This window comes from Echinops telfairi, unplaced genomic scaffold (assembly GCF_000313985.2).
Source record: "Echinops telfairi isolate 266 unplaced genomic scaffold, ASM31398v2 ScPeMD7_7410;HRSCAF=8448, whole genome shotgun sequence".
NCBI lineage: Eukaryota > Metazoa > Chordata > Mammalia > Afrosoricida > Tenrecidae > Echinops > Echinops telfairi.
In genome coordinates, this window is record NW_022111310.1 from 23670826 (window position 1) to 23683508 (window position 12683).

Below are 12683 nucleotides of genomic sequence, written 5' to 3' on the forward strand. Positions count from 1 at the left end.
AAAGGTGACTGGGACATGATCCGATGTTTGCCTTCTCTGTCCACTAAGGTGTCTGAGATGTGGTTTATTACATACGATTTCCCAAAGAACTCAGCACAATGACTCAATCCATAAATAAAGTAATTAATCTGGGACTGAATATGTCAACTTTACCAAACCCAATACCACCGGGGCCCTATGTACGGCTATGGAGGCTTGATAAATCTTTAGAGGACCAAATATTTCTCCTTCGGAGTGACTGGTGGGTTTTGAACCTCCAACCTCACAGCAGTCCAATGCTTACCTGACGGAGATACCAAAGCTCCTCAAGTAAATGTTAGCAGCTACTTAAAATTACAAATGAGAAAACAGAAGTCCAGAGAAGGACATGGATTTACCTCAACTTAAACATGAAGATTGAGTCAGAGTTGAAGTTTTCAGGTGGCCGGGTGATTCCAGTGATTCTAACATGGTAGAGCTGCCTCTTTCGGAATATTAGAGAGTATAAGTCACTTATCAAATCATTGGCCTTTATGCATGGTATTGCTCAGGCCAAGGTCTCTCTACTATTACTTGAAGGTGCTCAGCACAGCCCTTGGTTAGAGACTCTATTCTTACTGCCCCCACCTGAAACGTTCTTCCCTAGAGAGCCACACGGCATCCTACAGGTCTGGGCCCAGATGGCACAAACGCAGTGAGGGCTCGCCCACCCATTTAAAAGAGCAAATGCTCTCCAACTGCACGGCCTATTCCACATTCCCTGTCTCCCTAGCAGCGCTTTAGTTTCCTCTCCAACATTGCGTCACCATCTGACATATGCTGTGCTTATTTAGTATTCATCCTTCAATTCGAATGTCAACTCAAAATGGCAGGGACTTAGTCAGTTTTCTTCATTGCTGCATTCATAGGGTTTATAACAGTGCCTGGTACAGAATACCTGCTCAAGGAAATGCATTTCTTTGTTTTGTAAATGAAAAATTGAAAGTTGCATTTCATAAGACTGTGCTCCTGTAGATTGCCACCAATGTTACACGAGGGTGTCTGTTTCCTTGCATTCTTGCCAAGATTGGATGCAGACATTTTTTTAAAGCCATTTTGACAAAGCTGTATAGCATTACATTGCTATTTTCATTTATTTATTTACTAGTGATGCTCAAAGATTTTTTAAGTAGTTCTTTTAACTACATGTGTCACCATTCCATTTTTAGCTGATAGTCCCACCACCAAATCATCTTTTGATAGTGAATTATCTTATGATCATATTGGGGCTCATACCGCATTAATAAACCAGCATCTGTCAAGTAGACTCCAATGCATGGCGATCCCATGTGGGTCAGAGGAGAACATAGGGTTTTCAGTAGCCTATTTCTTAGCCATGGATCGACAGGCCTAGCTTCTCAGGCACCCCTAGGTAGACTCAAACTTCTCACCTTTTGGTTTACAGCCAAGTGTATTAATGGTTTGCACCACCCTGAGACTCTTGTTCCACTGCCATCGAGTCTATTCCAAATTATATCTACCCAATAGAGACTTCCCAAGGCTGTAAATCTTTCTGGGATCAAGTAGCTCCATCTTTCTTCCTCAGAGCAGCTAATGGGTTAGAACCAATAACGTTGCACTTAGAAACTCAACTCTCACCCAACAATGCCACTGCCATCAGGGGTCCATTAATAGGGAAGGATAAAACTGTCTTAGGATTTTTTCCTGTATATTCACTGTTCCCTTCCTTCCTAGCCTTTCTCAGTCATATCACCATTTCTTTCTTCATACGAACACATGTTTAGGTATATGCAGAAAGAAATGCCAAACATATAGATATGAACACAGATAGCTATATCTGTATGTGTACATATCTATCTAGATATCTGTATGTATATTTACTCCCTGCAACATCTAGCTGTCACAATATGCTATCTCCACCCTGCTGCGTCATGGGTTGCTCACGTAATGGGTATGAGTTGGGCTGAATGCAAAAGGTGAGCAGTTTGAAAACATCAGTAACCCTGTGGGAGAAAGATGGGGCTTTCTACTCCCCTAGCCAGCTATGAGTCAGCATCGACTCAAGGACACTGTGTTTGGTGTGGGAGTTTATTACTGAAAGTGGTTTCGGTGATTCTGTTCCACAGAAAAGTAAAATCTTGTTTCTTGGCCTTGGCCAAGAATTAGAACATAGCTTATTCGATGTCTTCTGGTCCAGGTTTCAGCAATACTTGAACTTCTACAAGTTATGGGTACAAAGAAATATGCGAAGTTAAGGTCCCCCGTCGAGCCATTTTGAAGTTAAGTTACTATTTTAGGAGGCTATGAAGTTGGCAGCCAGAGAGCACTAGAAGAGTGGGAGGTGCTCATGATAATGCAACTAAGAGTAAAAGCAAAATTCAGTTGTTACAGAGATTTAATAAGCCTCACTCGAGTGACACCATTAATACCATCTCTGGGAACAGGAACGGTGGATGCCTTTCTCATTTAGGCATATACAAGACTGCAATAGAAGACAGGGTTTACTGCTACCATCCATAAGCACGACAGAATGGTTAAAGATTGACAACACCTGACCTGGCCCAATGCAATAGAGCAATCCATCCTGACTTTGGGAGGTCATCCTGCTACTAAAGGCAGGGCAATGTCTTAGAGGAATGGACACAGAGAGGGCACTACAATAATAGCACAGTATTTTCCATGCCTAGGTCTGAGACCTGATTGTGTCAGTTGTTGTACATGTTGGGGGAAAATCCCTAATAATTCCCACTTCATAATGTTACGATAAAGATGAAATGAGATCAAATACGTTAAGACATGCAAGCACTTGATAGAATAAATGATCATGAAGAAAGGGGGATTAAGAGGAAGGAAGTGCTCAAGTTCACATCAGAGCTGCAAGCACACTATCAAGCACTCTCCCATATGCAGTGGAAAACACCCTGCTCCTACAGATTTACAGCCAAATCAAATACAGTGAGCTGGGCTGTAGGTAGTTGAGGTTCTAGTACCAACATGGATACTCTTTGATTTGAAAGAGGAAAGAGTTTAAATGCAAAACGTAAAATGCAAGAAATCACTTTCTAGACAATATCACTGCCATCAAGTCAACGCTGACTCATAGTGACCCTATAGACACTTGCTATTTTTGAGGATGGGACAGGTGATCCCGAATGTTGGTAAAATGTGCACCGCAAGGTAAACGATATCACTAAGAAGGGCCCAAGGATAAAGGACTTTTTGGTACATGTTAAGTATACACAATTTTGCAACAGTAGCAGTAACAAACCCCAAACATGGGTGTGTCTACATCAGTAGATATGCATGCACATATATGTATAGGAAGGTATATAGGCATATCTATAGGCACACGAAGATAAGTAAAAAAATATTGCTACTACACCATAGGAATATTATTAAACAAAAATATCAAAATATGAAGCTGTTCTCCTCATCATATACTTCATCTAGGTCTCTACATTTCTGAAGGCTGCATTTTCATTTTTCTAAGATTTCCACAAAAGAATTTTGCACTCTGATTTACTCAACGTCAAAGCAGTACTTTGACATCATCAAGGGACTCAAATCGTGTTCTAGAAACAAAAAGAACCCTGAACGGACAAGATCAGAGTTGTAGAGTAGAAAGGGTAAGATTTCCCCTCAAAGAATGATCCGGTATATTGTTGTGATAGAAGAAAAGTCCTTAGTGTAACTCTCACCAATGTTCTTAAAACTTCTTCTTAAGAAGCCCCACGAACAGGCTGTATCCTAAAGAGAATCTCTGATCAAAATGACCTCTTCAGAATACCAAAAGAACATTCACTCTATCGCAGGAGTCCTCAACCTGTGAGTCACGACCCCTTTGGGGTCGAACGAACCTTTCACAGGGGTCACCCAATTCATAACAGTAGTAAAATGACTGCAATGAAGTAGCAACAAAAATAATTTTATGGTTGGGGGCATCATCACCACATGAGGAACTGCCTGAAAGGGTCGCGGCATTAGGAAGGTTGAGAACCACTGAATCACCTTCTCAGTGGACCTCACTGACTTTTAAATCTAATTGGCCCAGTAGATAGATCCCCTCAGAAGCCACTATTGGATGGATCCTTCCACGCACCCAACCACCCACCCCGGCCCCCCCTTTCTTTCTTTTTTTGGTAAGCACTCTAACAAGACTAAGATAAGTGTGTTATTGAGAGAACTTATCCGAAGCCATCCACTGATCCCAGAATCATGCCTCAGGAACTCTAGAGGGCAGTCTGACTCCGGGCTCCAGAGTCACCATGCGTCAGAATCACTCAATAGGAGTGAGTTTAGTTTGAATTGGGTGCTCTGCTCCGATGTTTGTATAGATCCAGTCAGTGCACTTGGTAGGTCTTTCCCCTCTGGAGTGCTTATGACCTCAGAACTCACCAAAGCCCATGAGAAACGTAGCTTGTGAACTCCCATATGAACGGAAACATACTTTACTTAAGGCAGATGTCTGCCTGTTCTCAGAACACTCTTCTGGGATTGGGGTTGGGGGGGGGTCTTAGAGATTCCAGAAGTCCACTGCCCTCCAGATTTCCATCTCCTCTGCCTATCACTAATTGTTAGAATGGAGACTTGGGACCTGGCCAGTTAACCAGAGCATTTGTAAGTGCAGGTCTTCTAAAAAGCAATCCCACTCTTGATGGCTGCCCTTCCTCCATCCAAATCAGCTTGCAGTCTATAACAGGGCTGCTCCACAGTACCCCCAGGATCCATTATTTCCCATAGAGGCGCCCACTGGCTCATTTGCAGGACCTCTGAAAAGCTAGATAAATGATGTCTACAAGAACCCCCCGGGCGAATGTTGGGTTAACCCTTACAAAGGGCCCCAGCTGTTCACATGGGCCATTTACCTGGAGTCCTGCTGCTTCGACCTTTACAGTTTACACAAAAACTACCCCTCTTGCTTTGGTTAATTGCCTTATGAATCTCCCTCCCCACCCTTGGGGAGTCATAGTCTCTTAGCAGTTCCCAAGATGGTCTTGACAGCCTTGGATCCAGCGCTGCACCCTGTGAGGAACCCCCCTGCAAACTGAGAATGGGATTTGTTCTGAGTGATGTATTTGGTGCCATCACCAGCCTCTCTGCCTCTTTGTTCTCTGTGTGTGTGTGCTTCCTCCATTGGATAGCACGCGGGCTCAGTAAGTTATCCTTCTAAACTTTCTCACACCCTGTCTTCTTCAGTCTGCTCTCCTTAAGGCCACCTGCAGGCTCCAAGAGAGAGTTCCCTTGGGAGATTAAAAAATCCCCTTCACCCTCATGTGGAAAAAACTTAATTCCCTTTTTTCCTCTGTCTCATTCTCTTCTTATATTGTCTTTGTTGCCCCTCAGTAGCATGGGCTGTCCGTGGATTGCCAGGCAGTCATTCCAGGCGGGGTGTCTCAGGAGGAGAGGAGAGTGGATTTCACGCCTGCATCTAACCACTTCTTCTTCGATGCTAGGGTTACAATGGTGACGCAGGATCACCATCTATCCCACTCAGCAACACTGTCTTCAGCCACAGGCTGTGCCCTGAGTGTTCATTTGGGAGAAGACATCTAACCCCTGCGATAAAACCCGGCCACCTCGTGTGGTTTCCCTCTGCACTTTGACAAGGACTTCGTTAGCAGAGCCGGGCAACGTCCTGTCAGGGAAGCCTAGCACAGTTTGATCCTCCTCAAATGACCGAAGGCAAATCCAGACAGGTAAAAACGATGTCCTTTAAATGGTCCAGTCATTCAGCGGTGGAGCCAAGACTGTGCGCTTAGTGTAGAAAAGTCCAAGATTAAGGGACATGTGCAATGAAGAAGATACATTCTCTGTTCTCCTAGAGCTCGGAGTCCCTCGTCCGCACTAGCATCGCTACCATCAACCTGAGTGCTGTGTGGTCCTCGATCCTTTCCCTCCCCGCAGCTATTTCGGAACTCGGAAAAGGACCAGGACCCTTCTCCCATGAATGATGACGCTTTAGGAGTTTGCACAGCTCCCTTACTGGACTGCCAGCACCTAGGGAGCTCCATCACCAACCCCCTAAGTCACTTTCCTCGGGGCCCTTTAGGGACAAAATATGCAATAAATATTCACTGATCCAGACGGACTCCCCATTCATCCATTTTCACCAGACATCACTTCAATGACCTTCTTCCCACTTCTTCCCAGGTACTCATTTTCTGTCCCCTTTCTCTCCATTTCCCCTTCTCCTGTTTGCCTTCCCCCTGCCCCGACTTTGTGGGTTTGCCCCCATTCCCTTGGAATGCAGGCGGAGTGCAGCCCTGGGAGCAGAGCTAGGAATGAAGAATCAGAGAACTTTGTTGGGTGGCTGATTAAAATGGACATGATGAAAGGCTGTCAAGTGCTCCTGATGAAAAACTTTATCAACTTGCAAACTCACCTCAGTCCTATCTGCTTCTCAACTAGAAGGATGTTCAGGGAGCCAGTGTCAAGACTTGTTGTCCCTCATGTTGTCTGAGACCTTGTATGATCTGTCCCCTGCCGACAGTTTTTATTTTCCCTCCAGACACCCTCCTGGTTTCAAAACTGCAGCCAAGCTGACTTTATTTCTTCTGCCCCTTACATGGGCTAAGCTTATCCCCACTAAGTAGCTTCATCCTGGCTCTTCTGTCCACCTAGAATTTCTTTCCTTATACAATCATAAATCTGGGGCTTTCCTATTTAAATCTCAGCTGCAATACTTTTATGCTGAGTTTGTACCCTCCGCATTCTCCTCTAGGGCATTATCAGGGAGGCTTATTGTCCCACACTTACAGCTACGTGCAATTATTCTGCTTCTCTGTTTACTCAGTTATTATCTGTGTCTTCGCTCCAAACCATGGTCTTCATGAAAAATGAATTGATACCATGTACCAATCCTAATACAGATATTGGCGCCATCTAATATCGTAGCCACTAGCCACTTAAAGCTATCTGGTTTAAAAGAAAATAAAAGCCAACGCTCACTCTGTCACTCACTAATCACAATCCAAGTGCTTGTTTAAGGTTACTGGCTAACATACTGAACCGTGTAGATAATGCTTCCATCACCACAGGAAGTTCTACTGGACAGCACTGGTCCGGAGCCATTCTTGACACATACTCACTCAAAAACCTCACTCCCATCCCATCGCCTCACTGACCACTGGTGGCAACCCTATAGTAGGCACTGAATAGGCATCTGCTGAATTAAAGCTTCTTTTTATTCTTATTGAATTTCATGTCACATACCCCCACCCCAATGCCAACCTCCCTCCCCACTTTGAGGCCTTATGACCCTCATGAGTGGAATAAATTGGAGAGCATAGAACAATATCTAGCAATGATGAGAAGTCTCCAAATGGGAGGAGACTCCAACGGGGCAGAGATGGGGCTATGGAACTGGGTGCATCTACTTTGAAAGAGACTCTTTGCAGTGATATGGTTCTGTTTACATAATACCAGAAAAATGGATCATTGCAAAGGGATGGTATTCATGTTGTGTGACCTCAAGGACTTCCAGATAAAGAGAAGTCTCCAACCACTAACTGTGGAGGCTTGTTTTTATGGTAATGAGTTCACCATTGCAAAAAGTGGTCAAGCCAGGACTGATTAGCCAGGTATTATGGACATTACAAAGTTAATTTTTCATTCTCTGAATAATGAAAATATATTTGGTCACCGAAAGACCTTCAAGCTCTGAGAAACGTTGTTCCTATGACTCTGATTCCATCATATCAAAGAGACAATAATACAAACCAGCTATTCCTGGCATCCAAACAACAGCCCAGTCCTGTTGTACACTGATCTTGGTTAGCATCTTGTGGAATGCACGGAGGTAGCAAAAAACAGGAAAGTCCAAATTCTAGTCCTGTTGAGTTATGTGACCTTAGCAGGGGAGCGAATCAGTGTAAACTTGATTTTTGTTCTCTCTTCTTTAAAATGGGCTGGTCAGTCTCACTTGGTAAAAAGGAAGATTACATAAGAAAGAAAAACTGAAGACCTTGGAACACGGTGGCACAATGCTCATTTTTAGGAGGATGTCCTTTTACCTGACTGCATCATCATCATTTTTACATTGTTAGTGTACACCTATTGTCATTGAGAAGACCCCAAATCACAGGGGCCCTCTAGAGGGTATCATTGTATAGCTATGTTCCACTTGCTCTGAGGGAACAATATGAAAATTGTGTGGGAGAGAAATAGAGATAGAAGTGGAGAGAGATAAAATCTGTTGTGACTGTACTTAGAATGCAGTTCATTATGGAGCAACTACTATGTGTCAGTCCCTGAGGAGGAAAAGACATCCCTATGGTGATAGATGGACACTGCAAGTTCAACAGTGGGCTCAGGACCAGGCAGTGCTTCATTCTGTTGCACAAAGGCTTCCTCTAAATCAGAACTGACTCACTAGAACTGGCTCAACAGCACCTAACAGCAACAACACCACCACCAAGATTCTATCGTAAAGGACACAATGACAAGTACCACAGGGTAAGCCGATACAGGGGCTGAAATAGTTTCAGATAAAATTATATAAACAAAGAGCAGAGAAAGTAATTAATTCCAAAATAAGTTGTGAGGAACATTTCTTGGAAGGATCGTTCGACTGGATCTTGACTACCCATTAGGTTTTAAAAAGTAAAGACTAAAGGTTGGAGTTAGTGGACATAGAGAATCAGATGATTAATTTTGTGCATATGGACTAGAATGGAAAGCAATGGGGGACATTATTTGAAGAGTGACATTTAAAGACTTGTTATCTTCACATGAGTCCAGAATGCTTTTAAGATTGGGAACATGGGTCCAGTGGTCAATCTGTTAAGATTTGGATTTCAGTAAGGTGTCACCACAAGAGAAGGCCAAATATTTCTAGTCTTAGAGGTCTATTCAGGTGATAAGTAGTGGAGAGATCGTCTAAGGAATTGGGAGGGGGAAAGACAGAGAATACAATTCACAAAATGTCTTCTCACACAACCGAAGGCCCCTTAGGCAAAGGACTTTTCAGGGAAATAGAGGGCTTTGTGGTCCATAGCATGCACTCTTGTGAGTACTATGAAGAAGATGATGTTTTATTTGTACTAAATAGGGCAGTGTTTTTACAATCCTGGATGATACTGTTTCAAATATATTCATAGTAGCCTAGGCTGGGCAGTCTATGCTCAACAGGGGCCCAGCAGCTGATTGGGAATCTCTGAGGTGTTTCTCTCAGTTGAAATGGAGTCACAGCTCCCCCTTCTGGGAGCTGAAATACCATCCAGCCCTGGAAAAGTCTGTGTGGAAAAGGCTGGTTTGCAGATGGGTCTGAAAACCCCCAAACTCTTCAATGTGCCAGGGAAGGGGCATCTTGGAGTTCAAGTGCTGTTTTGCATGGGCCTGATTCTGATTTCTCCAGAATCTATCGTTCACAAGGCTTTGTATTTTCCCTTCCCTTGAGTTATGAGACCCCCACCCCCACACGGGTAAAGCTTTTATGTGGAGGAAACACAATTTTGTGTGGAAGTTGACATTTTCTCTGGAGATCAGAGCAAAGAAGAAAGGTTTCAGGCTCTGTCCTTGCATATGTGAGTGCATGTATGCATATGCCCTTGTATATGTTCCTGTGCCTGTCATCGGTATACAGATATAGGGCTGAGACTCTAATTGATATAAGGAAATTAATTTGCCTTAAGTATTTTCCTGGGTACACAGGTGCACACGTTGCTCACTGGGAAGCTGTTCTTATTAAAGAGCTCCGATAAAGCTTGGAAGGTTTGTTGGGTTCTATCTACCAGTCGTAGCCAGTATCAGGTCTCTGCTTGTGTCTGCTGCTTAGAAGTCAATGGAGAAAGAACTCATGTTCAGTATAGTGTGTGTTTGTGTGTGGGGGGGGGGGGCGGTGAGGGGAAATTTGATGGCGGCATCCAATCCTTTCTCTTCAGGAGCTTGTTCCCAGACCAAGCAGCTTTGAAATGAGAAGTATGAGGAGAAATGGCAAAGGATTTCCATGAGTGGAAGGATGATGCTGGGGTCTAGTGAAAAGCAGGGTAGACACTGGGGAGAGTGGAGGAGTGGTAAGGACATGGATCCTGCTGTTGGGCAGCCTGAATTTTAGCCCTGGCCAAGCCACCAACTCCCTCAAGCACACTGGGGAAATTCCATCCCCTCCCTGGACCCCAGAGTCCTGGCTGCATGCTCTTTAATAGTCCTTCTAGCTTTGATTGTCTAGGAATTGACAAGGAGATAAAACGAAAACAGCTCCTAGCCTGGGCCTCATCCTCTGCCCCCACCCACAAGGAACTAGGGGCTCTGCTCTGACATGAGTTTCCTGAAGCAGCAGGGTCCTGAAGCAGAAGGGCTTCAGCCTGAGATCTCAGCTTGTAGTCAGAGACCAGTGTGTCTGCAAGTGCATGCAGGTAGTACCTTCACCACCCGTCAGGGCAGATTCCTGCAAACACATGTTTGCTTTTATCTCTCCCCAGAAGATAGATACATATGCGTACATTTTTAAAGCCAAGTATATTTCTACCTCCCCCACTCCATGGCCATTTCAGTGGTCCTTTCAAACCAAGACAGACAAGAGGCTGAACCCCAACCTCTCAGCCCTTGTCTTCCTAACTAACGCCTCACTGCCTGGAAGCAGAAAGCCTGTCCCTTACGTTGGGAAAGGAACAGCTGCGAGTCTGGAAGCCATGCTAACAGCAGTAAAACTCAGCAGTTTTGCTGAGTAGGACAAGCCTTCAAGAGGCAGCGGGGAATCAAATCAATGGCTGGCCCCAGAGTCTAAGCCCATGACAAGTCCTAGCCAGGGTGGCCGAGGGACTTGCCTATTGAGCTTCTAGGAGGTGGTGGAAAGGGAACCTTAGCCTTAACTGTCCTCATGACTAGGAGATTCTTCCCAAGGCCCCTGTGCCCTTGGCAGTTTGAAATTCAAGTAAGAGAGGAGAAGTCCATATTGACAGCAGTTAAAGTCAATTCCTGCCACATTTTTGCCATGGCTTTCCCAACCACAACCCTTTCCTAAATTGTAGCCCTCCTTCAATATGCAAACACACACACACACACACACACATGCGCACGCGCTCCACATACCACCTATGCATGCCTTCTCACAGTTTCTCCCTAACTCCAGTGGAGCCATGGTGGAGGAGGGCTGGAGGGGTTGTCCTTTTAGGAAGGGATTTTCTGAGGAAGGTGGAATCTTTCATAGGGACCTGCCCCATCCACTTCCTTCCTTACTATCCAGAGCTACCCTCGAAATGAAATACCCTGAGACTCAGGGTAAGTGTAATGGATGAGCAAGTCCCCCAGGACTCTCTCATTTTCCTCAAAGGGGGTAGTGCAAACTTGTCCAGAGCCTCCCCCAAAGCCCCAGGAGTCAGGGCGCTGTTGTACTGTTATGATTACAAACCAGAGGCAGGGCAGATCTCTGGCTCAGACTTGCCAAGCCCCAGATAAGGAGCTCATTGCTGACTTTTCCTGTGCTCTGTCACGCACTACTCAGTGTCTCTAAATTCCCATCAGAATCCCAGTCTGCCCAGTGTGGAATTTAAAGGGACAGAATCTCCTTTGCCTCGGAGGTTTGTCCATAGCCCTTCCATGTTAAACCTGGGGCTCTAATGTAGCAGGACTCCAACCTTTGAAGAAATGTTCCTGCAAGGGGACCCCATACTGGGAAAAATAAGGAGTCATGCTTACACCCCAAATGCTCCCCAAATCTCAAATCCAGAGCCCCTTGAGGAAGTCCACAGTGGGTTTCCCGGTGGCTACGTGATCCTGTAGTAAGGCTCCATGCGGTGTAAGCAGAAGAGACCTAATTAAAAAGGCACACGAGTGCACACATGCAAACACATACGTACAAACATGCACACACACATCGCGCTGTAAGTAGGTTATAGGACATCTCTCCTCATATTCTCTCTCTCTCTCTCTCTCTCTCTCTCTCTCACACACACACACACACACACACACACACACACCCCAAACGCAAACTACGCCACACACGCCAAGACACACTTGCACCATATCAAGGACCCCCATGGCACACACATCATGAGAGCGCCAGGGGCACACAGGCCACTTACCAAGAAGACCCGCTTTTAACCCTTCGCACCCTGGGGAACACAGACACCACCACCCCCTCCCTAGAACCAGAGAGGACTTGGAGGTGGCAGGGAAGCCAAATGGGAGGAGGGAGGGGACAGAGCAGAGGAGGGTGCCCAGAGAGGGAGGGGCGGGGGCAGGAGAGGGCGCCCCAATGCGGCCCAGGGCCGGCTCCCAGGGCAGCGGTGCGGCCGGGCACTGCGCCTGGCGCCGCCTTACCTGGAGTCAATGTCGGTCTTTGGCGGAGAGCTGCGGGCGGACGCTTTTTATTCGGCAAGGTGGGAAGTTGAGAGAGCCCTGCGTCCACTGGGTGCCCAGAGAGGGAGGGGCGGGGGCAGGCGTGGGCGCCCCAATGCGGCCCAGGGCCGGCTCCCAGGGGCCGGGCACTGCGCCTGGCGCCGCCTTACCTGGAGTCAATGTCCGTCTTTGGCGGAGAGCTGCGGGCGGACGCTTTTTATTCGGCAAGGTGGGAAGTTGAGAAAGCCCTGCGTCCAGCTCGCATACCGGGGACGGCGCAGGGACTGCAGGCGTGGGGGTACCTGGCTCCTAGCAGCCTGGCTCATACTCAGCCGTAAAGTCCCCTTCGCTGGTCCCGAGGACAGGCATGAATCCTGGCTCCGGAAGGCAGTCCCTACTCCTGGTGCCTCGGGGCCCTCTGCCTC

General features: G+C 46.1%; 1 protein-coding gene across 2 annotated transcripts in view; it reads right to left on the reverse strand.

Moving 5' to 3' along the window:
- The window catches only part of BRINP1 (BMP/retinoic acid inducible neural specific 1), a 223638-nt gene extending 210961 nt beyond the window's left edge, over window positions 1–12677 (reverse strand). The window contains exon 1 of one of the 2 annotated variants that reach the window (XM_004712553.3): window positions 12429–12677. The gene's annotated coding sequence lies outside the window, so the exon portion shown is untranslated. Of the gene's footprint in view, window positions 1–12240; window positions 12325–12428 lie in introns of those variants that run through there. The other variant, XM_045296663.1, reaches the window with a different exon arrangement.
- Window positions 12678–12683: the final 6 nt, after the last annotated feature.